The following is a 26,677-nucleotide window of genomic DNA, read 5'->3' on the forward strand; positions in this document are numbered from 1 at the left end:
AGTCTAATTCTGAAGGAGTCAGTGAGATCTTAAGGTGTTTTTTGAAGTTTATCTTTGAAATCCGTCCCTTAATAACTGCCTTTCCAAATGACTCGAGGATCTTGGCATTCCTCCAACCGTGAGCTGTTGTGCATCCCTGGTTTCCATTGTCCTAGCAGTGATCCTGATTTTGGCTTTGGACTGACTGGTGGTCACTAAACTATATTTGGTGACCACTCCATAGATATGGTCTACATATTGGGAGGGACTCATGATTGGTCAACAATTGGTTCTTCCTTGACTTGAGTGCCATGTTCCCTGTAAGCCAGTGCTCCCCAAATGTTTTCCTGGTGTGACGCTATTTTAAAGCCTCTGAATTCTCTGGGAGGTGAGGGGTGGGGGGTGGGGGGGGGGGGGGGGGGGGGGGGGGGTTTACAAGAATTTTAGCCAGAGGCAGAGGAGAAGCTTCAGTTATTGAGTGGGGGGCTGATAGCGACGAGGACACTTCCAGACCAGGGGGCTGGGGAAAAGAAGCTGAGCATGGGGGGAATTCATGTAGAGGCAAGGGCTGAAATTTTCCAGTCAACCCCACTTGCAGAATCTTCTGGTCCTGCTGATGGCAATGCCTCATTGCGGGTTCCTTAAAAGGAGAGGGTTTGAACAATGGGAAACTCCGTTGACAGCGGTGGCACTGGAAGATCCCACCACCGGCCAATGGTTTGCTGCCTCTGCCATCGCAAAACCCGCCACGGGGTGGGGTGGAATTCTTGGCCAGGGTTTCTACAAACCAAAGACAAACTGTTTTTTTTTGCAGCAACAATTGGGTCTCACAGGGCAGTCCACTAAGGCCTGCCTACCAACAGAAAGAAGTTTAACAACACCAGGTTAAAGTCCAACAGGTTTATTTGGTAGCAAAAGCCACACAAGCTTTCGAGGCTCTGAGCCCCTTCTTCAGGTGAGTGGGAATTCTGTTCACAAACAGAACTTATAAGACACAGACTCAATTTACATGAATAATGGTTGGAATGCGAATACTTACAACTAATCCAGTCTTTAAGAAACAAAACAATGGGAGTGGAGAGAGCATCAAGACAGGCTAAAAAGATGTGTATTGTCTCCAGACAAGACAGCCAGTGAAACTCTGCAGGTCCACGCAACTGTGGGAGTTACAAATAGTGTGACATAAATTCTGATTCTAGGATCGCATGATAAAGACTCAGGAGGAAAAAAGCAGAAATATTTATGTGAAATAGTGTGACATAAACCCAATATCCCGGTTGAGGCCGTCCTTGTGTGTGCGGAACCTGGCTATCAGTTTCTGCTCTGCGACTCTGCGCTGTCGTGTGTCGCGAAGGCCGCCTTGGAGAACGCTTACCCGAATATCAGAGGCCGAATGCCCGTGACCGCTGAAGTGCTCCCCAACAGGAAGAGAACAGTCTTGCCTGGTGATTGTCGAGCGGTGTTCATTCATCCGTTGTCGCAGCGTCTGCATAGTTTCCCCAATGTACCATGCCTCGGGACATCCTTTCTTGCAGCGTATCAGGTAGACAACGTTGGCCGAGTTGCAAGAGTATGTACCGTGTACCTGGTGGATGGTGTTCTCACGTGAGATGATGGCATCTGTGTCGATGATCCGGCACGTCTTGCAGAGGTTGCTGTGGCAGGGTTGTGTGGTGTCTTGGTCACTGTTCTCCTGAAGGCTGGGTAGTTTGCTGCGGACAATGGTCTGTTTGAGGTTGTGCGGTTGTTTGAAGGCAAGAAGTGGGGGTGTGGGGATGGCCTTGGCGAGATGTTCGTCTTCATCAATGACATGTTGAAGGCTCCGGAGGAGATGCCGTAGCTTCTCCGCTCCGGGGAAGTACTGGACGACGAAGGGTACTCTGTCCACTGTGTCCCGTGTTTGTCTTCTGAGGAGGTCGGTGCGGTTTTTCGCTGTGGCGCGTTGGAACTGTTGATCAATGAGTCTAGCGCCATATCCTGTTCTTATGAGGGCATCTTTCAGCGTCTGGAGGTGTCTGTTGCGATCCTCCTCATCCGAGCAGATCCTGTGTATACGGAGGGCTTGTCCCAGGAGCGCTCCTCGTCACAATGGATGTCTCAGCACTCTACACCAGCATCCCCCATGACGATGGCATTGCTGCAACGGCCTCAGTGCTCAGCGCCAACAACTGCCAGTTTCCAGATGCAATTTTACATCTCATCCGCTTCATCCTGGACCACAATATCTTCACCTTCAACAACCAGTTCTTCATCCAGTCACACGGAACAGCCATGGGGACCAAATTTGCACCTCAATATGCCAACATCTTCATGCACAGGTTCGAACAAGACTTCTTCACCGCACGGGACCTTCAACCGGTGCTATACACTAGATACATCGATGACATTTTCTTCCTTTGGACTCATGGTGAACAATCACTGAAACAACTCTATGATGACATCAACAAGTTCCATCCCACCATCAGGCTCACCATAGACTACTCTCCGGAATCGGTTGCATTCTTGGACACGCGCATCTCCATTAAGGACGGTCACCTCAGCACCTCACTGTACCGCAAGCCCACGGATAACCTCACGATGCTCCACTTCTCCAGCTTCCACCCTAAACACGTTAAAGAAGCCATCCCCTACGGACAAGCCCTCCGTATACACAGGATCTGCTCGGATGAGGAGGATCGCAACAGACACCTCCAGACGCTGAAAGATGCCCTCATAAGAACAGGATATGGCGCTAGACTCATTGATCAACAGTTCCAACGCGCCACAGCGAAAAACCGCACCGACCTCCTCAGAAGACAAACACGGGACACAGTGGACAGAGTACCCTTCGTCGTCCAGTACTTCCCCGGAGCGGAGAAGCTACGGCATCTCCTCCGGAGCCTTCAACATGTCATTGATGAAGACGAACATCTCGCCAAGGCCATCCCCACACCCCCACTTCTTGCCTTCAAACAACCACACAACCTCAAACAGACCATTGTCCGCAGCAAACTACCCAGCCTTCAGGAGAACAGTGACCAAGACACCACACAACCCTGCCACAGCAACCTCTGCAAGACGTGCCGGATCATCGACACAGATGCCATCATCTCACGTGAGAACACCATCCACCAGGTACACGGTACATACTCTTGCAACTCGGCCAACGTTGTCTACCTGATACGCTGCAAGAAAGGATGTCCCGAGGCATGGTACATTGGGGAAACTATGCAGACGCTGCGACAACGGATGAATGAACACCGCTCGACAATCACCAGGCAAGACTGTTCTCTTCCTGTTGGGGAGCACTTCAGCGGTCACGGGCATTCGGCCTCTGATATTCGGGTAAGCGTTCTCCAAGGCGGCCTTCGCGACACACGACAGCGCAGAGTCGCAGAGCAGAAACTGATAGCCAGGTTCCGCACACACAAGGACGGCCTCAACCGGGATATTGGGTTTATGTCACACTATTTCACATAAATATTTCTGCTTTTTTCCTCCTGAGTCTTTATCATGCGATCCTAGAATCAGAATTTATGTCACACTATTTGTAACTCCCACAGTTGCGTGGACCTGCAGAGTTTCACTGGCTGTCTTGTCTGGAGACAATACACATCTTTTTAGCCTGTCTTGATGCTCTCTCCACTCCCATTGTTTTGTTTCTTAAAGACTGGATTAGTTGTAAGTATTCGCATTCCAACCATTATTCATGTAAATTGAGTCTGTGTCTTATAAGTTCTGTTTGTGAACAGAATTCCCACTCACCTGAAGAAGGGGCTCAGAGCCTCGAAAGCTTGTGTGGCTTTTGCTACCAAATAAACCTGTTGGACTTTAACCTGGTGTTGTTAAACTTCTTACTGTGTTTACCCCAGTCCAACGCCGGCATCTCCACATCATGACTACCAACAGAAAACCATGCGAGGATTAAAAGGGATCTCGGAGCACTTGGAAATCAGTCCGAGCTCCACATCAACTGTTGCTGCCTTGGACTCTCCACCCCAAAATCGTGCCTTGTGTCACAAACCTTTGAAAGCCCTGCTGTAAGCTGGCTGGGTGACAGGCCATGCAGAAACCAAGGCACTACCCAGCAGGCCATTCAGCAGTTGTCCCATTTAAGAGACCACATGCATGCGCGCCACACAAAATAATCCCAATGTTTTTTACTGTCAGTGATTAATTTTGGAAATGTGGTCTCTGTTGGAATGTACAAGGTGTAGCAGACAATTTATTCTGTTTTAATGATGTTGGTTGAAGGACACTGGGGAGAACTCCCCGGCTCCTCTTCAAAATAATGCTGAGAGGACAGACAGGGTTTTGGATTTAACACATCACTTGAAAGGTGGCAACACTGACAGTGCAGCTCTGCCTCAGTACTGACCCTCTGACAGTGCGGCACTCCCTCAGTACGAACTCTCTGACAGTGCAGCTCTGCCTCAGTACTGACCCTCTGACAGTGCAGCACTACCTCAGTACTGACCCCCTGACAGTGCAGCACTCCCTCAGTACGAACTCTCTGACAGTGCAGCACTCCCTCAGTAATGACCCTCTGACAGTGCAGCACTCCCTCAGTAATGACCCTCTGATGGTGCAGCAGTCCCTCAGTACTGACCCTCTGACAGTGCAGTACTTCCTCAGTACTGACTCTCTGACAGTGCAGCACTCCCTGAGTACTGCCCTGGAAATGTCAGCCTGGAGTTTATGCTCAAATCTCCAAAGTGAGACTTGAACTGACAACCTTTGGAGTCAGAAATGAAAGGGCTACCCAGTGAGCCATAGTGGTAGCTATGAACAAGTTCACAGAGCTGTCCTTGCTGAGACAATGAACTACTACCGTTCACTATTATTCTAGCATGTTACAATATTGTGCACGAGGGAGCTCCATATTAAATGCCTGTGTCCACATTTCTGCATAAAATACCGTAACAAAGATTAAATGACCATCAGGTTGGTTTCCACCCCTCCCTGGTCCAAGTTGGTTGCTGTGGCCATTGTGATGTTCTGCATCAAGACGTCAAGCTTAGCACTGACCCCAAATACCATCCCAAACTCAGTACCCAGTGCACACACTCCCTGAATCATTGCACGAAAGTCTCTTTAATTTTTAACAAAGCATTTCATTATTGAAGCTGGGAAAAATGTGGTCTTATTATTTAACTAGGAAAGTGCCTCAGGCTGAGGGTGACTCTATGTTTCACTTACATCAGCCTTTCCAGTGTCATGTTTTGACAAGACAAATTCAATGCCTTTTAATTAGAAATAATTCAAAGTATCTTGAAGTTACGGGAAACAAGGAAGAAGTGAATTTGATCCCCAAACGGATGTGATTATCAATGCTTCCGATCCTCTAGGAGTTTGCCATTCGCATATGTCTGTGTTTTATTTTCATGCTCATTAATCCAAAGGATGTTAGCGCTGGAGAGATGAACATGTTCACCTTTCAACATAAACACTCCCCAGAGTCAATACAGCACTGGGTTAGATACAGAGTAAAGCTCCCTCTACACTATCCCCATCAAACACTCCCAGGACAGGTACAGCACGGGGTTAGATACAGAGTAAAGTTCCCTCTACACTGTCCCCATCAAACACCCCCAGGATGGGTACAGCACAGGGTAAGATACAGAATAAAGCTTCCTTTACACTCTTCCCATCAAACTCACCCAGGACAAGTACAGCACGGGGTTAGATACAGAGTAAAGCTCCCTCTACACAGTCCCCATCAAACACTCCCATGGAACCATAGAACCATAGAAAATTACAGCTCAGAAACAGGCCTTTTGGCCCTTCTTGTCTGTGCCGAACCATTTTATGCCTAGTCCCACTGACCTGCACTTGGACCATATCCCTCCACACCCCTCTCATCCATGAACCCGTCCAAGTTTTTCTTAAATGTTAAAAGTGACCCCGCATTTACCACTTTATCCGGCAGCTCATTCCACACTCCCACCACTCTCTGCGTGAAGAAGCCCCCCCTAATATTCCCTTTAAACTTTTCTCCTTTCACCCTTAACCCATGCCCTCTGGTTTTTTTCTCCACCAGCCTCAGCGGAAAAAGCCTGCTTGCATTCACTCTATCTATACCCATCAAAATCTTATACACCTCTATCAAATCTCCCCTCAATCTTCTACGCTCCAGGGAATAAAGTCCCAACCTATTCAATCTCTCTCTGTAACTCAGCTTCTCAAGTCCCGGCAACATCCTTGTGAACTTCTCTGCACTCTTTCAATCTTATTTACATCCTTCCTGTAACTAGGTGACCAAAACTGTACACAATACTCCAAATTCAGCCTCACCAATGCCTTATATAACCTTACCATAACACTCCAACTTTTATACTTGATACTCCGATTTATAAAGGCCAATGTACCAAAGGCACTCTTTACGACCCTATCCACCTGTGACGTCACTTTTAGGGAATTCTGTACCTGTATTCCCAGATCCCTCTGTTCAACTGCACTCTTCAGAGTCCTACCATTTACCCTGTATGTTCTTCTTTGGTTTGTCCTTCCAAAGTGCAATATCTCACACTTGTCTGCGTTAAATTCCATTTGCCATTTTTCAGCCCATTTTTCTAGTTGGTCCAAATCCCTCTGCAAGCTTTGAAAACCTTCCTCACTATCCACTACACCTCCAATCTTTGTATCATCAGCAAACTTGCTGATCCAATTTACCACATTATCATCCAGATCATTGATATAGATGACAAACAACAATGGACCTAACACCGATCCCTGCGGCACACCACTAGTCACAGGCCTCCACTCAGAGAAGCAATCCTCCACAACCACTCTCTGGCTTCTTCCATTGAGCCAGTGTCTTATCCAATTTACTACCTCCCCATGTATACCTAGCGACTGAACCTTCCTAACTAACCTCCCATGAGGGACCTTGTCAAAGGCCTTGCTGAAATCCAGGTAGACAACATCCACCGCCTTCCCTTCATCCACTTTCCTGGTAACCTTCTCGAAAAACTCTAACAGATTGGTCAAACATGACCTACCACACACAAAGCCATGTTGACTCTCCCTAATAAGTCCCTGTCTATCCAAATATTTGTAGATCCTATCCCTTATCACACCTTCCAATAACTTGCCCACCACCGACGTCAAACTTACTGGCCGATAATTTCCCGGATTTCTTTTGGAACCTTTTTTAAACAACGGAACAACATGAGCCACCCTCCAATCATCCGGCACCTCCCCCGTGAATACTGACATTTTAAATATGTCTGCCAGGGCCCCTGCAAGTTCAACACTAGCTTCCCTCAAGGTCCGTGGGAATACCCTGTCCGGTCCTGGGGATTTATCCACTCTGATTTGCCTCAAGACAGCGAGCACCTCCTCCCCTTTAATCTGTAAAGGTTCCATGGCCTCCCTACCAGTTTGCCCTATTTCCGTAGACTTCATGCCCGTTTCCTCAGTAAATACGGATGCAAAAAAACCATTTAGTATCTCCCCCATCTCTTTTGGTTCCATACACAGTCTACCACTCTGGTCTTCAAGAGGACCAATTTTATCCCTCACTATCCTTTTGCTCCTAACATACCTATAGAAGCTCTTTGGATTTTCCTTCACTCTGTCTGCCAAAGCGACCTCATGTCTTCTTTTAGCCCTCCTGATTTCCCTCTTAAGTAGCTTCTTGCACTTTTTATACTCCTCGAGCATTTGATGTGTTCCTTGCTGCCTGTACATTTCATACAACTCTCTCTTCCTCTTAATCAGTGTTACAATCTCCCTCGAGAACCAAGGTTCCTTATTCCTATTTACTTTGCCTTTAATCCTGACAGGAACATACAAACTCTGCACTCTCAAAATTTCTCCTTTGAAGGCCTCCCACTTTCCATTTACATCCTTACCAGAGAACAGCCTGTGCCAATCCACGCTTCCCAGATCCCTTCTTATTTCATCAAATTTGGCCTTTTTCCAGTTCAGAACTTCAACCCAAGGACCAGATCTATCCTTATCCACGATCAGGTTGAAACTAATGGCATTATGATCACAGGACAGCTACAGCACAGGGTTAGATTCTACACTGTCCTAACGAACACTCCCAGGACAGGTACAGCATGGGATTAGATACAGAGTTCTAACCTATGGGTAACGCTCCCTTCTGTGTTGTGAATTATTTTCTCACTCTTCACAGCAGTCATTTCTCTCCCCTCTCTGGGTCAGACGTTCTTTCTGTGAGATGAACGTTTCTTCAGCTTACTAATTACAATTCAGTGTTTTTAAGTTAGCGTATGCTGTTATGGTCAATGCACAGTCTGAATGCTGTGTTCCGTACTTGGACAGAAGGGACCTGTTCTGGCCTTGGATGCTGTGTAGCAGGGAAACTTGGCAAAATGCTGGCCCAACTGAGTCGCAGTGAGAGAGAGCAAAGTTTCTGGAGCTGAGATACTCCCAGGTTAAAGGCACAACACAGGGTAGTTAGTTCTGCAACAACGACCTCTGGGTGATTCAGAGATCAGAATGGTTTGAAGCAGCAAGCTTTTACTAATCACAGGATTGTTTTCACACAGCTGCTCTGCATTATTACATTTGGTGGGAGAAATTACTAAAACTTATTTCCCTTTGGAACATCCTGTTCAAACTCATCAAACCCGACAGCCCCACTGCCCTGAGAGACCTTGATATCTGGGAGCAATCAGGTTGTATTCTTGTCATATTCACTCGCTTTGGCAGGGCATGCACATGTCGGCAGCTCAGCTAAGGTGATTTTGCATCATTCTAATTCTTCTTCTTCATCCTTCACCCCATGTTTATACTCTTTTAAAAGTCCCCAAAATAAACAAATTAACAGCCCCTCAAAGGGGCACTGTATTAAAAAGACAACATTTCAAATGCAACTTATCGAATTTAATTAAGATGCTGTTCCCAGAGCTGGTGATGCACTTCAGCCCCCGCAGTGCCCACTGGACACAAAAGGCCTCAAGTGTCCCAGTGGACACTTCGTTGCCCTCTCCAAGGATATGTGGTTGGGAATGTAGCCTTAGACTGGGGCATTCGGGCTTGATGACCTTCTCTGTGGGTCGCTGCCTGGACCTGTTACTGACCACCTTAGCCAGGCACAAGAGCAAACCCTGTGAGGGGGTCCTCCGCCATTCATTATGATCATGGCTGATCAGCCAACTCAATAACCTGTTGCTGTTTTTCCCCAATAGGGGCGGCACGGTGGTTAGCACTGCTACCTCACCGTGCCAGGGACCCAGGTTCAATTCCTGGCTTGGATCACTGTGCGGAGTCTGCACATTCTCCCCATGTCTGTATGGATTTCCTCCAGTGGCTCTGGTTTCCTCCGATTGTCCGAAAGATGTGCTGGTTAGACGCATTGGCCATGATAAATTATCCCTCAGTGTACACGAACAGGTGCCAGAGTGTGGTGACTGGGGGATTTTCACAATAACTTCATTGCAGTGTTAATGTAAGCTTACTTTTGACACTAATAAATAAATAATATATCCTTCAATCCCCTTCGCTCCAGGAGCAATATCTAACTCCTCCTTGAAAACATACAGGGCTCAATCTTACTGGCTGTTCATGCCATGCTACTGCTGCAGCCAGGTCGGAGAATTTGCCGGCTAGCCAAATCTCTGTTCATTGCAGCGGAATTGGAAAATCCTAGCACTGTGAACTACCATAACATTCCGGCCACAGTGTTTTGGCATCAACTGCTTTCTGTGGTAATGAGTTCCACAGATTCACCACTCTCTGAGTGAAGAGATTTCTCCTCATCTCAGTCTTAAATGGTTTACCCAGTATCCTCAGTACCTCTGGTTCTGGACAACCCCATCATCAGGAACATTCTTCTTTCATCTACCCTGTCTAGTCCTGTAAGCATTTTATAGGTTTCTATGAGATCCCCCTTATTCTTCCGAACTTCAGCAAACATAATCCTAACCAACTCAATCTCTCCTCGTACGTCAGTCCTGCCATCCCAGAAATCAGGGTGGTAAACCTTCTCTACATTCCCTCTGGAGCAAGAACATCCTTCGTCAGATAAGGAGACCAAAACTGCACACAATATTCCAGATGTGGCCTCACCTGAATAATTGCAGCATGACATCTCTGCTCTTGCACTCAAATCCCCTCGTTTTGAAGGTCAACATACCATTTGCCTTCTTTACTGCCTGCTGTACCTGCATGCTTACCTTCAGATCATGGATGATCTGGTTATAGTCTCAACTCCACTTTCCCTCCTGTCCCCCATAACCCTCAACTCTTGTCAATCAAAACTCTGTCTAACTAAGACTTGAATATATTCAATGACTCAGCCTCCACTGCTCTCTGGTGAAGAGAATTCCACAGACTAATGACCCTCTGAGAGAAGAAATTCCCCACATCTCTGACTGAAACGGTAGACCTCTTACTCTTAAACAGTGTCTCCTGGTTTTAGTCTCTCCCACAATTGGAAACATTCTCCCAGTATCCACCCTGTCCAGCCCCTTCAGGATCTGATATGTTTCAAAAGATCACCTCTCATTCTTCTAAACTCCAATGAGTCTAGGCTCAACCGGTCCAAACTTTCGTCATAAGATAAGCCCCTCATTCCAGGAATGGTTTGAGTGAACCTTCTCTGAACTGCTTCTAACAATTATGTCTTTTTTCAAATAACGAGACCAAAATTGTACACACTATTCCAGATGCAATCTCACGAAGGCCCTGTACAGCTGCAGTAAAACATCTCTACTTTTATATTTCAATCTCCTTGTAATAAATGCCAACATTTCATTTGCCTTCCTAATCACTGCCTGATCAAATCTTTTCAAAGTTTTAAAGACCTCCTCCAGGTCACCTCTCAGCCTTCTCCTTTCTTGAGGAGCCAGTCCCGTCTATTCTTGATAGGTGTAACCTCCGAGTTCTGCTATCCTCCTTGTGAATTAACACTGAGGGCGATTGTTTGCCCCAAACTACTGTTATTGCTGAAATTGACAGAGCAGAGATCAGTGAATCAAACTGGGATCTTTAATTTGGTCTTTTGCTTGTACTGGTGAAACACGTCAACCACCAGAGTCTGAATGAGAGAGAGAGAGACACGAGAGAATAAACTGCTTTATACTTTTAACTTTCCCTCATTGTATATTGACAAAAAGGATTCTGTCTCATTCAGTCTCGGGTACTGTGTAAACGTTGAGTTTTGCATCTCAGTGACGGCCCACATGGTTAGTAGGTCTAAAAGTCTCTCCGCTCTCTGGCTGTTTGCCAGCAGCCCAGACTGAACTCACTCTCCATCTCCTGGCCTTTCCCAGTCTGACAGCGACCCCGGAAGGCTGAGGAGAGCTTCCACCTCAGAGCGAGCAGTTACCCGGGAGACGGATGGCTTTCTGGCTTTTCCTAGCTCAGGATGATTGTTAGTCTCCTAAAAGAGAGAGAATTTTGTCTTAATCCCCTTAGATTGACTGAGCAAGTATGGGGAGGAGGGAGGAGGATGAGTATGGGGAAAGGGTGGGTGAGTGTAGAGGCAAGAGTGAGTGGGGGAAGGGGTGAGGGAGGGTGGGGGAAAGGAAGAGGGTGGGTGGGGGAAGGGGCGAGGGAGGAAATTCCAGGATTTTGACCCAGTAACAGTGAAGGAATGGCTGATATATTTCCAAGTCAAGATGGTGAGTGACTTGGGGGGGGGAGCTTCCAGGTGGTGGTATTCCCCTATATCTACTGCCCCTGTCCTTCTAGATGGTAGTGGTTGTGGGTTAGGAAGGTTCTGTTGAAGGAACCTTGATGCAGTGAATCTTGTAGATGATTCTGTAGATGTAGGCTAGAAATGCATCAAACCTCACCCCCACTCTGTTCCATTTTTTAAGCTATGAGGTCACCACATTTTAGCACATTAGGACATGCAAGACCTTCCTGGTCGAGTTGTAAATATATCCACTCACCCTGCTTTGTACACACACTTCACTCAAACGATACTCAATAAAACCATCTCACTGGGATTTCATCGCAGATATCAATTCCCCTGTTGTTGTGTCTCATACACAGGAGTTTATATCGGACGTAGAGTAGCAGATAGGAGTGAATTGGTCCCTTTACACATTGCACACTGTACTTGTACAGGAGCTGTCACTTAGACACACACAGGCAGGGCAGTACCAGGCAAGAGTGCATTCCCTTTTATCTGCCGAGTACTGTGTAGACCAGAATAACTGTTACCAGCCACAGATCAGGTTCAGAGATTAAGCCAATTTGTTCATTGTTTTATTATTTTTATTTTAGATGATACTTTGGGTCTTTCATAAACCAGTTACCTAGCTCTAAGGTTGACCTATTCTTTATTGAGTTTTATCCTCTTATATTGATCTCCCCACCCCCTGCAAAGTGAAGTCACTCACAAGTCACCAATGTTGTTACATGTGTGAGTTTAATCAGTGATTAAGTTTGAGCTGGCTTTTCTCGCCTCTTAATCTCAGATTAGATCATTTCTCACATTGCCCTCATTCAGCACAGAGCTGAGTTTGAAGCTGCCACATTCCTAGTCAGACCCTCTCAGTATTTTATATGTTTCAATGAGATCACATCTATTTCTTTACAACTTCAGTGAATGTCACCCACTCTACTACAATGTTTAAGACTGAGATGGATAGAATCATAGAATTCCTACAGTGCAGAGGAGGCTATTCGGCCCATTGAGTCGGCACTGACTCTCTGACAGAGTATCTTACCCATGCCCTCTCCCCTGCACATTTTCCATGACTAGCTTGTTGTATGCGACCTGGCTGCAGGGATATGAGGCTAGGCCAAGGAAGTGGTGTTGCGGCAGAAAGTCTTGAATTCTTGATGGGCCGAATAGCCTAATTCAGCCCTTATTTCTTGTTCCTATGATGTTTCTGAGTTAGCGACTATTGTGCTACCAATTGAGCCAAGATAGATGGCAAAATCCCTGCATCTAATCTCATCAACATCTCTATTGAGAGGCGAAGGGGAAACTGGTTTCATTTTCCGATTATAAACTATTCTTTTGTTAACCTCAGGTGGAAGAGTTAATCAGAGAGATCAATAAAACTCCTTTTGATGAGGTCCATTTGAAATGAATCTTCTGGAACAAATACCTCCCACGATTTGAGAGAATGAAGCTTTTCTTTCCCTCACTTGCCAGAGTCCTTTAATCTAGATAGAACCTCCAGAGCAGTGCCAAAGAAACACCCTCCATCACATCGAGATGTTAAACCAAAGTCCCCTCTGCCATCCCTTGTGGATGAAAGATCCCCCCCTCCTGGTCAACATTCCCCCTATAAACAATCAAGGAATAAAAACAGAAACTGCTGAAATATAAATTATGCGGGAAGGAATTTAAATTGGAATCCAGTCCGAGGTAGATTTGATTTATTATTGTCACATGTGTTGGGATACAACAAAAAGTATTGTTTCTTGCGCGCTATCCAGACAAAGCATACTGTTCATAGAGTACATTGTGGAGAAGGAAAAGAGAGGCTGCAGAATGCAGTGTTACAGTCATAGCTAGGGTGTATAGAAAGGTCAGCTGAATATGAAGCAGGTCCATTCAAATGTCTGATGGCAGCAGGGAAGAAGCTGTTCTTGAGACGGTTGGTACGTGATCTCAGACTTTTGTATCTTTTTCCCGGCGGAAGAAGGTGGAAAAGAGTATGTTGGTTGGTTTTCTGAGGCAGCGGGAAGTGTAGACAGAGTCAATGGATGAGAGGTTAGTTTGCGTGATAGACTGGGTTTTGTTCAAAACCCTTTGTAGTTTTTTATGGTCTTGGTCAGTGTAGGAGCCATACCAATCTGTGATACATCCTGAAAGGATGTTTTCTATGGTGCATCTGTAAAACGGCAGAGAATTATAGAAAGATTACAGCACAGAAGGAGGCTATTCAGACCATTGTATCTGTGCTGGCTGTCTGAAGGAGCAATCCACTTAATGCCGTTCCTAAGCTTCTTCTTGATCTGGCTGAGAAAGTGTATTTCAGTGAACACACCATCAAATGGAAATGGGAGGAACAGAAAACAATGAAGGTAAACAGGACAAAACTGGGTTTTGGCAAATGGTCCCATATTCTCCATCATGTGTGCTCAGCTCATGGCCCTTAACTGATCCAAACCTTCCACAATCCTCATTCCTCCATCAGGCCAATTTCCCTTTTTAATTAGTTTTTTTTACTCTTTGATTCCGATCTGTGGTTTGATTTTCTGATATTGCTGATTCTGGTTTGGAAAGGGAATGATTGTTCTTTGTCTTTATTCACCTCATTCACAATAACTTCACTGCAGTGTTAATGTAAGCCTACTTGTGACGCTAACAAGTAAACTTAACATTTCCCTCATGAAGCTACTTCATTTTGCTGCAGTCATTCCCCCCAAACTTTGTTGTTTTTTTCTGTTCACCAGGTTTTGTTTTTACAACATTTCTCATTCACTACAAGTTAAAAGCAGAGGTAGAATCAATCACTATTTTTGTATTGGTTCCCCAGGCGCAATTAACCCGCACTGCACACCCTCTGCCTCTACCCCCCTCAGGACCAACCTGTCCAGACACTTTGATATCTGATTGTGGGACAAAGAGGCTTTCATTTTTTTTATATATATATAAAATTGCCACATTGCTTATGTCACTGCTCAGCTTCCTAGTGATTTCACTTCAACTCATTCTGCATTACATGGTGCTATTAGTATAAATATTGCAATATAGTTTCCACTTGATGCGCAATTGGCAAATTGTGCTTCAAATTGCGCTGGTTAGGTTACGGTTCAACTTTCAGCTAAAGTTCAAGTTTCTGCTAAAGTTCATTGGTGCTATTACAAACATAAAATCTTCCGTGAAACAGCACAATCAGGCAGCGGAACGGGATTTCATACTTTATTTATGTTCCCAGAGTTTTTTCAGTGTGTTTGAGGACAGGGCACTGGTGCAGATTTGGATCCACTGAATCATAAATTAGATGTAGCACAGAAGGAAGCCATTCACCCCATTGCTTCCATGCTAGCCCCCTGAAAGAGCAACTCTGCTAATTCCACTTCCCTGCCCTTTTCCTGAAACCTTGCTGTTACTTTCCCTTCAGGCCTTTGTCTAATTCCCCCTAGAATGCCTTGGTTGAATCTGTCTCCACCGCACTCTCAGACACTACATTTCATGATCTAACTACTCTCTGTGTGAATATGTCTCCACCATATTCTCAGACAGTACATTCTAGATCCTAACCACTCACTGTGTGAATCTGTCACCACTATTGGAAGTGCGGTCCTGAGGGAACGCTGCACTGTCAGAGATGCAGGCCTGTCGGAGGCGTCGCACTGTCGGAGGTGCAGTCCTGAGGGAGTCTGCACTGTCGGAGATGCGCTCGTCTGGATCAGCTGTCAAAACGAAGCCACTGCCTGCCTGGTGTAAAAGTTCAAGTCTCCTGGCCAACATTTATCCTGTGACCAACATCACCAAAGCCAATAATCCAGTCGTTAGGACATTGTTCTCTGTGGGATCTTGCTGTGTATAATTTGGCTGCCATGTTTCCAACAGTTCAACATGATCTAATTCGTTTAGTAACACCTTGGGATGTCCTAAGTTTATGCAGAGTGCTATATTTGATTTATTATTGTCCATAATCAGTGGCACGGTGGCACAGCGGTTAGCATTGCTGCCTCACAGCACCAGGGACCCAGGTTCGATTCCAGCCTTGGCTAACTGTCTGTGTGGAGTTTGCACATTCTCCCTGTCTGCGTGGGTTTCCCCCGGGTGCTCCGGTTTCCTCCCAGAGTCCAAAGATGTGTGGGTTATGTTGATTGGCCATGCTAACTTGGCCTTTAGTGTCAGAGGGATTAGCAAGGTAAAAATGTGGGGTTACGGGGATAGAGCCTGGGTGGGATTGTTGTCGGTGCAGACTCGATAGGCTGAATGGCCTCCTTCTGCACTGTAGGGCTTCTATGATTCTACCACACTATCAGACAGCACATTCCAGATCCTAATCACTTACTGTGTGAATCTGCCTCCACCACACTCTCAGATAGAACATGCCAGATCCTAACCACTTGCTGTTTTAAAAGGTTTTTTTTGTCCTATCACCACTGGTTCTTTTGTCAATCACCTTAAATTGATGTCCTGTGATTCTCAAGCCTCCTGCCAATGGGAACATTTTCTCCCTGTCTATTCTCTTTAGATCCCTCATGATTTTAAACATCTTGATCGAGGCTCCTCACAATCTCTCTTCTCTCGGAGAATAGCCCCAACTTCTCCGATGTAATCACATACGTTTCTCATATCCTGAACCAGTCAGGAAGCTTTTCTGCATTCTCTCGAAAGGCTTCACATCTTTCTGGAAGTACGGTGCCCAGTAATGGACATTTTAAAAAATTGATTTGTTCAGGAAGTTGTCAACATCATGGGCAAGGCCAACATTTATTGCCCATAGTATTAATCACTATTGTCCAGTGGTTCTGACATCCATCATTATGTAGTGGTTTGAAATGTTAGTCATGGCACAAACCAATTCTTGCCTCCCAGACTGCCTGGATCCACTATAGTTCGCCTATCACTGCAACAGGTCCACAGCAGACGCCATCTCCCTGGCCCTACACTCAACCTTGGAAAACCTAGATAATAAAGACACCTGTGTCAGACTCCTGTTCATAGACTACAGTTCAGCCTTTAACATCATTATTCCTACAAGATTCATCTCCAAACTTCGTGGCCTAGGGCTCAGCTCCACCCCCTGCAACAGGATCCTACACTTCCTAACCCACAAACCGCAGTCAGTAAGGATAGGCAACAACACCACCTCCTATGATCATCCTCAACACCGGTGCTCCACAAGGCTGTGTCCTCAGCTCCTTACACACCTCTGACAGTATGGTCAAATTCCCGTTGTGAGTCGGATCTCAGACAATAACAAGACACACACAGGAGATAGAGAATCTGGTGAACAGGTGCGATGACAATAATCTCTCCCTCAATGTCAACAAAACGAAGGAGATAGTCATCGACTTCTGGAAGCGTAGTGGAGGCCATGCCCCTGTCTACATCAATGGAGACAAATGTAGAAATAGTCGAGAGCTTCAAGTTTTTAGGTGTCCAGATCACCAACAACCTGTCCTGGTCCCTCCATGCTGATGCTATAGTTAAGAAAGCCCACCAACGCCTCTACTTTCTCAAGAAGACTAAGGAAATTTGGCATGTCCGCTACAACTCTCATCAACTTCTACAGATGCACCATAGAAAGCATTCTTTCCATTTGTATCACAGCTTGGTATGGCTCCTGCTCTGTCCAAGACCGCAACAAACTACAAAGGGCCATGAACAAAGCCCAGTCTATCACATAAACCAGCCTCTCATCCATTGACACTGTCTACACTTCCCGTTGCCTTGAAAAAGCAGCCAGCATAATTAAGGACCCCACACGCCCCAGACATACTCTCTTCCACCTTCTAACATCGGAAAAAACATACAAAAGTCTGAGGACATGTACCAACTGACTCAAAAACAGCTTCTTCCCTGCTGCCATCAGACTTTTGAATGGACCTACCTCACATTAAGTTGATCTTTCTAATCTGCACTCTAGTTATGACTGTAGCAATACATTCTGCACTCTCTCCGTTCCTTCCCTATGTACGGTATGCTTTGTCTGTATAGCGTGCAAGAAACAATATTTTTCACTGCACACTAATACATGTGACAGTAATAAATCAAATCAGTCGGCAGAAACTCGGCATCATCATTATTTTGGAGTTCTGAGGACAAGACTGCCTCCAGGCAAAATGATTTTTTAACCAACATTAAAGATAGAGGAAGCTTGATTCACACGGGATATAACTGGAGTTTGTGTGTGCTGGTATGGCTGAATACACCTGTAATGTGTTGCTGCCACAAGTAAGTGCAACATGGTGGCAGCGCTACCCCATTACATCTCCCCAGACCCCCGGTGGGAATCAACTAGGGGAGGGAAACCTTTCACTAGCTTGGAGAAAAATGTGCAAATGGACATTGTGTAGATACTCTGGATGGGCAAAGAAAGAGTTAAATGGCCAGGTGAACTCAAGATGTGTTTTAACCATGGCACCTGCGTGGGCGGCACTCTTATCTCTGCATCAGATGATGGGTTCAAGTTCCACTCCTGCACTGCCAGAGGTGCTGTTTTTTAGATGATCTGTTCAAGAGAGGCTCTGTTTCCCTTCTCAGATGTTGTAGAATAGTCCCCTAGCACCATTTTGACTAAGAGCAGGGGAGTTTTCCCTGGTGTCCTGACCAATATTTATCCCGTAATCAACATTACTCAAACAAATTATCTGATCATTAGCACGTTGCTGTAAATTGGCTGTTGTGTTTCTCACGTTGAAACATGATTACATTTCCAAAAAATGTTTCATTCACTGTTAAGTGCTTTGGGATGTGCTAAGGTTCTGCAAGGTGCTGTCTAAATACAATTTTTCCTTAATTGAACCATAATTTATGTATATATATATATATAGTATGTATTAAAATTATATAGTCATGAATATATATCATTCCAATCTGGGAATTGAATTTACCCATCTTAGAATCTTGAAGTCAATCAGGCTGCATGCTCTCTCTTTTTAAATGACTGAGCAGGGCTGAGACTGACTGAGAACAACATAGCTAACATTTTCAGAGTAAGACAGAGGAGAGAAGATAAATCAGAAGTAGTAATCAGCTGAGGCCAATCTTTAGTTTGTGGTTTCTTTCCCACAAGTACTGCCTGACCCACTGAGTATTTTCTGCCTTTTCCACATTCTAACTCGTACCAAACCCCATTCACCCATCATGCTCTGTACACCAAAAGAGGGCTTTGACAAAGGGTCGTCTGGACTCGAAACGTCAGCTTTTTTTTCTCCTTACAGATGCTGCCAGACCTGCTGAGATTTTCCACCATTTTCTCTTTTGGTTTCAGATTCCAGCATCCGCAGTAATTTACTTTTATGCTCTGTACACATTGTCATTGGCTCCCATTTACATTCGTTTTCCCATCATTCTATGGCCTCACCATATCTCTGTAATCTCCTTCAGTCCCAACGAGCTCTCTGCACTCCTCACTTCTGGCCTCTGGAGCATTGCCAATTTTAATCACTCTTCCAATAGCAGCTGTGCCTTCAGCTGCCTAGACCCCAAGATTTGGAATTCCTTCCTAAATCTCTCCACCTCTCTCCTCCTTTCAAACTTTCCTTATATTCATCCCAAGATCTCATTAAGTGAATCGGTTTTTGTATGAGTTTTGTTCTTCAAGGAACATTTAATTCATAACATCAAAGGTACTAACTCCAAACAGTTGTTTTTTTTTCAGAAAAAACATGGGTGTGTACATATCATAGAATCCCTACTATGCAGGAGGCCATTAGGCCCATCAAGTCTGCATCAACTCGCTGAAAGAGCATATTACTCAGGCCCTATCCCCACAGTCCCACATATTTATCCTACTAATCCCCCTAACCTAGACATCTTGAGATGCTAAGGGACAATTTAGCATGGCTAATCCACCTAGCCTGCACATTTTTGGACTGTGGGAGGAAACCTATGCAGACACGGGAAAAGCATACAAACTCCACATTGACAGTCACCCAAGGTCAGAATTGAACCTGGGTCCCTGGCGTTGTGAGGCAGCAGTGCTAATCACTGGGCCACTATGCCACCCTAAAGTCATAAATGACACCATCAGTGATGACCATATTGTATTATGTTTCCATGATCTTTCTGTAATGTTTGAAACAGCCAAACCCGCCATCCTCCTTCACTGCCTCTTCTCTATTGTCCAATTTGTGGGACTGCCTTTGTGTAGTTCTTCCAGACAATGACAGCATCAACAGCATCATTTACATTTCCCATGTTGTCATTTTGGAGTCAACTTGACAAAATCTTGCTAATCTGTATTCTATCCCTCACTAAGTCTCTCATTATTTAACTTCCTGTGTCTTTCTAATCAATACTGGTTTCTTGTTCCTCCAAAGCATCCAAATTAAAATCCTCGTATTCATTCCCTTCAGTCTTGCAACTACTTACCCCTACAAATTTCTTCCTCTCACACCATATTGCATTCCAATTTTGGCCTTCTGTGCAATCCCTGCACCCCCATATATCCCTCTTTTACTCAACTATTGGTGGAACAGCACTCAGTCACTGGTCTTATTCTCTGGAACTGCCCCCCACCCCTCCAAAAAAAACCCTCTTGGAAACTGCATTAAAAATTTCAAACCCACCTATTGACCGAGCCACTCGTTGGCCCCCTAGTATATTAATTGTATTATCAACAATGGGGATCAAATTTTAAGTTAATTCATGTACAATTTTAATTAAGATAAACCATACATACTAATGATGCCCTCTTCTGGGCACTTGTATTTGGTGTGTATTTTAGTTTGCTGACATTGGCTAGGCCCTCATTAGTCTATTTGAAATGGTCCTCCACACTCTTCTTAGACCTCTTCATGGATCACCATTTCATTCCCCTCATTATTTCTCCATGAATCACTTTGGAACATTTTGTAAGTTAAAGACATTGTAAGTTGTTGTAACTGAGGCCACCAAAGGTTCTGCCATACAACAAGGAGAGACGCAATCAACAATAGATTTCACATTACAAGACTGACCACGGTGTCAGTTGACGAATATCCCGGTCAAGACAAGCGGTCTTCAGTTTCGCGCTGAGAGGCCAACACACAGCCCAACAGGTTGCTCCTTTACCAAGATGGCGGCGGAGGACGACGGACCACCTTCAACACCTACAAAATCTCTCCCCTACCGCCCAGGAAAAACTCTCAAAGAACGTCCTTAATTATTTTTTTAAAAATTCAATCATACGGAATGTTTTGCTTGCGATTAACGCACACCGGTCGCCTCTCTCTCGCGATAGGAGTACACTGGCTGGATAAGTTTTGACGGTGGGGGGACTGAGGTGGTGCTGCCTCTAATCCTCATGGCTCTGCGGCTGCGCCGGAGCTCGAGCTCCTGCTCGAGACTCGGCCGTTTAACGGTCGCTCGGGTTCACGCTCCATCTGTCCCCCTCCCCCCATAGGTTTGGGGAAATGTCTGATCTGTCAGGGAAGCAGTGCAGGAAGAATTGTATGGTATTTCCCCAACCAGTTTCTTTGGAAAGGGGACAATGGGACAAGTGGAAGAGGAAGGAAAAGTGATGTGATTTTGCTATAAACCCAGTGAGGTTGCAATGGAGGATGGCGAGAAAGCAGGTGCTGCCTGCTTCTTGAGGCTACTCAACTTTTATTTCTGGCTTCCTGACGTGTTGGAGGGTCTCCTGAAGACAGCTGGGCTGAAGAGAGTGATGTGACTGTGCTGGACTGGTGTTTAAATATGTCAACGGGACCTTCGAACCCGTCAGGTGAGGGTGGGCAGATGAATCAGCTGCCAGTCGGTCAGGCGTTTTGGAAGGGAACTTGACTGTGCGTATTTAATGAAGTTCCAAGCGCAGAATCTGGCGCAAAATAACGACATTCTGGCCAGTAGGACAAACACCGTGAGAGCCACTCAGTGGCGAGAGGCTCTTGCAATGGGAGAATTCTGTCCATTAGGTGGAATTTTCCAGTCCTGCCTGCCACAGGAATCGTAAGGGGTGGGGGCGGACCATGCAAATGTCTGTTGACCTTGGGCGGGAATTTTCGGCCTTGGGACGAGCGCAGCCGGAAAATCCCACGTGTAAAAACTGTACACAGCTCTGATCAGACCCACATTGAACACTGGCCAGTAATTTACGACCTCGCTCAGGTGAGACTCGTAAAATCCTGCCCGAGGCCAATAGAGAGTTCTGTTCTTTGAGCCACGCCCGCCCTGATTCCGGAGTGGGCGAGGTGGTAAAATACTGGCCACTGTGTCCAGTGCTGGTCAGACCCACATTTTTTTTTATTAGTGTCACGAGTAGGCTTACATTAACACTGCCAGCCCGTCAGGCGTTTCGGAGGGGAATTTGACAGTGCGTAATTAATGAGGTTCCAAATGCAGAATCTGGCGCAGGATAATGACATTCTGGCCAGCAGGACAGATGCCATGAGAGCCACTCGCCACCGCACTCAGTGGCGAGTGGCTCTCGCAATGGGAGAATTCTGCCCATTAGGCGAAATTTTCATGTCCCGCCTGCCACGGGAATTGTAACGGGTAGGGGTGGACCATGCAAAGGTCTGTTGACCTCAGGCGGGAAGGGAAATTCCAGCCTTGGGGCGAGCACGGCCGGGAAATCCCATCCTGTGAACACTATGTCCAGTGCTGGTCAGACCCACATTGAACGCTGTGTCCGGTGCTGGTCAGACCCACATTGAACACTGTGTCCTGTGCTGACCAATAAGAAATAAGAGAAACTCTGCATTCACTGCAGGTGGTGCAGGTTGGACCCATATCCATTAGAGTTTATGAGAGTGATCTTACTGAAATGGAGAAAGTTCTGACGGGGCTTGACAGGGTGGATGCTGAGGGGGAGTTTCCACTTTTGGGGGAATCTAGAACTGGGAGACACAGTTTAAAAATAGGGGCTTTCCAATAAGATGGAGATGAGGATGAATTTCTTCTTGCAGAAGGTTGTTAGTGTTGGGAATTCTCTTCCCCAGAAGCTGGCTCACTGAACATATTCGAGGCTGAGTCTGACTTTTGATCAAACAGTGAGTTGAGGGTTATGGGGGACAGGCAGGAAAGTGGAGTTAAAGCCACAATCAGATCAGCCATGATCTAATTAAATGATGGGTCTGATTCAATGGGCCGAATGGCCTACTCCTATTTCTTATGATGTTTGAAGAGCTATGATGTTAACCCTTCGAGTCAAAGATCTGAATTATGAGAACTGACTAGAGAGATCTAGGATTTTTAACTCTGAAAGGAGGGATCTAGCAGATGATCTTATTGGTGGATGTGACATAACAAATAGTGTGAAGGTTTGTCTGGAGTGTTGTTTTAAATTAGCAATAGCAGCCAAAGACCTGGGTTCAAAGCAGTTAAAGGTTATTCCAGGATTGATGTCAGGAGGTTCTTTGTATATAAAACCATAGAATCCTTACATAGAACATAGAACAGTACAGCACAGAACAGGCCCTTCGGCCCATGATGTTGTGCCGAGCTTTATCTGAAACCAAGATCAAGCTATCCCACTCCCTATCAACCTGGTGTGCTCCATGTGCCTATCCAATAACCGCTTAAATGTTCCTAAAGTGTCTGACTCCACTATCACTGCAGGCAGTCCATTCCACACCCCAACCACTCTCTGCGTAAAGAACCTACCTCTGATATCCTTCCTATATCTCCCACCACGAACCCTATAGTTATGCCCCCTTGTTATAGCCCCATCCACCCGAGGAAATAGTCTTTGAACGTTCACTCTATCTATCCCCTTCATCATTTTATAAACCCCTATTAAATCTCCCCTCAGCCTCCTCCGCTCCAGAGAGAACAGCCCTAGCTCCCTCAACCTTTCCTCATAAGTGCAGAAAGAGGCCATCTGGCCCATTGAGTCTGCACCAACTCTCCAAAAGAGCATCCCACCCAGACACTCCCCTCTGCCTTATCCCATAACCCTGCCAGGCTTCAACCCAGGTCCCTGGCACTGTGAGGCAGCAGTGCCAGCCACTGTGCCACCGTGCCGCCCTATGACTGACACTAGGAATGCAATGGAATGGGCACTCGGAATACCTTGAAATCATCTGAAGCCAATATTTGCAGGAATAGAGGCCAGATTGGGCTATTTGGGATGATTAGATTGAACATTTTTTACCGTAGAACATAGAATAGTATAACACAGGAACAGGCCCTTTGGCCCACAATGTGCCGGACATGACTCCAAATTAAACTAATCTCTTCTGCCTTCCCTTGGTCCGTATCCCTCTATTCCTTGCATATTCATGTGCTTATCTAAAAGCCCTTAAATGCCCTGATGGTATCTGCCTGCACCACCACCCCTGGCAGCATGTTCCAGACACCTACCACCCTCTGTGTAAAAAAAACTTGCCCCTCACATCTCATTTGAACTTTCCCCCTCAACGAACTGCATGCCCCCTAGTATTAGACATTTCAACTATCCGGATGAATTTTGTAAGGAAGGAAACCTTGCAGGACAAGGCACTAGCGACTCAGGAGAAATGTGAGACGTGAGAAAGAAGCTGAAGTTTAAGGTGACCTCCTTTCACAGAGGAACTGGATTCAATCTAACAATAACAGCTGGAGATAATCAGAGTGAATAAATTCCTGTTCTTCCTCCTCTCCATGTCCTGACCTTCTCCCCTTCAGGAGCTGTGCTCAATCAGAGAAACGGTTTCTGAGCTGGTTTCCCTCATTACTTTCCCTGCCAAGTGCGAGTGTGTGCTAGACCTCTGTGCTTGCAAAAATTCATGGTACATGTGAACTCAATTAATTTGCAAATAGAACCCAAGTCCCACGACAGTTTCACCTGCAACTATATTCCCCCGTCCTCTCCCTCTCTCATTTTATTTTTGATCAAACTATGGTGGTCTCTCATTCTGGATATTTTATTCATGCTTTCCCTATTCCCCTTGAGAATAGATTCAACGCAACAGCAGAAATGTGCAGTTATGTACAATCTTGCAGCACAGAAAGAGATTGTTCGGCCTGTTGTGGCTCTGCTATCTCTTCCAAAGAATAGCCAATATATTTCCACAGCTCACCTCCCCCCTTCAAGAACATGCCAAATACCTTTCGAAAGTTTCTAGATAGGTTGGGGGGAGGGGATCAAAATGAGGTGACTGAGACTGAGGAAGGTAGCTCGCATAGGCAGTGCAAGAGGGCGGATGGACAGGGAATAGAGAAGGGGAGAGCTCAGACCAAAGGATTGAGATGTGTTTACTTTAATGCCAGGAGTATAGTGAATAAAGGGGATGAGCTCAGAGCGTGGATCGATGCCTGGAAGTATGATGTGGTGGCCATTACGGAGACTTGGATGTCTCAGGGACAGGACTGGATACTCCAGGTGCCGGGATTCAGGTGTTTCAGGAAGGACAGGGAGGGAGGCAAGAGAGGGGGTGGAGTGGCACTGCTGATCAGGGATAGTGTCACAGCTGTAGAGAAGGTGTATGCTGTGGAGGGATTGTCCACCGAGTCTCTGTGGGTGGAAGTTCAGAGTGCGAAGGGGCCGGTCACTTTGCTGGGAGTTTTCTATAGGCCGCCTAATAGTAACAGGGAGGTGGAGGAGTAGATAGGGAAACAGATCCTGGAGAGATGCAGTAATAGCAGAGTTGTTGTGATGGGAGACTTTAATTTCCCAAACATAGATTGGAATATCCCTAGGGTAAGGGGATTGGATGGGGAAGAGTTCGTTAGGTGTGTTCAGGAGGGTTTCCTGACACAGCATGTGGACAAGCCTACAAGAGGAGAGGCTGTACTTGATCTGATACTGACCAATGAACCTGGACAGGTGTCAAATCTCTCAGTGGAAGAGCATCTTGGGGATAGCGATCATAACTCTATCTCCTTTAGGCTTGCATTGAAAAAAGAGAGGATCAGGCAAGCTAGGAAAGTGTTTATATGGAGTAAGGGGAAATAGGAAGACATTAGACAGCAAATTAGAGGAGTAAATTGGAAGGAGGTATTCTCAGGGAAATGTACTGAAGAGAGGTGGCAGTTTTTCAAGGAATGTCTGTCTAGAGTTCTAAAGGACAACGTTCCGAGCAGACAGGGAGGTGTTGGTCGGTTAAAGGAACCGTGGTGCATGAAAGCTGTGCGGGACCTAGTCGAGAAGAAAAGGAAAGCGTACAAAAGGCTCAGAGAGCTTGGCGAAGATAGGGATTTAGAAGAGTATAGGGCTTGTAGGAAGGGACTAAAGAAGGAAATTAGGAGAGCCAGAAGGGGTCACGAGAAGGCCCTGGCAGGTAGGATTAAGGAGAACCCTAAGGCGTTCTATAAATATGTGAAGAGTAAAAGGATGAGACGTGACGGAATAGGGCCTATAAAAGGTGAAGGCGGGAAAGTCTGTACGGAACCAGTAGAAATGGCAGAGGTGCTCAATGAGTATTTTGCCTCGGTTTTCACAGAGGAGAAGGACCTGGGTGGATGTACTGCGGGCGTGCGGTGGACTGAAAGGATTGAGTATGTGGACTTTAAGAAAGAGGTTGTGCTGGAATCTTTGAATGGCATCAAGATAGATAAGTCGCCGGGTCCAGATGGGATGTACCCCAGATTACTGTGGGAGGCGAGGGAAGAGATTGCAGAGCCTCTGGCGATGATCTTTGCGTCGTCGATGGAGACGGGAGAGGTGCCGGAGGATTGGAGGATTGCGGATGTGGTTCCTATTTTCAAGAAGGGGAATAGGGATAGCCCAGGTAATTACCGACTGGTGAGTCTGACCGCAGTGGTTGGTAAACTGATGGAGAAGATCCTGAGGGACAGGATATATGAGCATTTAGAGAGGTTTAGTATGCTCAAGAATACTCAGCATGGCTTTGTCAAGGGCAGATCGTGCCTTACGAGCCTGGTGGAGTTCTTCAAAAATGTGACTAAACACATTGACCAAGGGAAGGCGGTAGATGTGGTTTATATGGATTTTAGCAAGGCGTTCGAGAAGGTCCCGCATGCAAGGCTTCTAGAAAAAGTGAGAGGGCATGGGATCCAAGGGGCTGCTGCCCGGTGGATCCAGAACTGGCTTGCCCAAAGGAGGCAGAGAGTGGGTATAGATGGGTCTTTTTCTAAATGGCGGTCGGTCACCAGTGGTGTGCCCCAGGGATCTGTTCTGGGACCCTTGCAATTTGTCATTTTCATAAATGACCTGGATGAGGAAGCGGAGGGATGGGTTGGTAAGTTTGCCGACGACACGAAGGTTGGTGGGGTTGTGGATAG

The 26,677-nt window shown here is 46.0% G+C and overlaps 1 protein-coding gene across 1 annotated transcript in view; it reads left to right on the top strand.

Annotated features, from left to right (window-relative positions):
- slit1a (slit homolog 1a (Drosophila)) overlaps nt 1-26,677 on the top strand; it is a 329,132-nt gene that overhangs the window by 28,147 nt on the left and 274,308 nt on the right. The gene's annotated exons all lie outside the window — the stretch shown is intronic.

The sequence above is a fragment of the Mustelus asterias genome, chromosome 11 (assembly GCF_964213995.1).
Source record: "Mustelus asterias chromosome 11, sMusAst1.hap1.1, whole genome shotgun sequence".
In the NCBI taxonomy this organism is placed as follows: domain Eukaryota; kingdom Metazoa; phylum Chordata; class Chondrichthyes; order Carcharhiniformes; family Triakidae; genus Mustelus; species Mustelus asterias.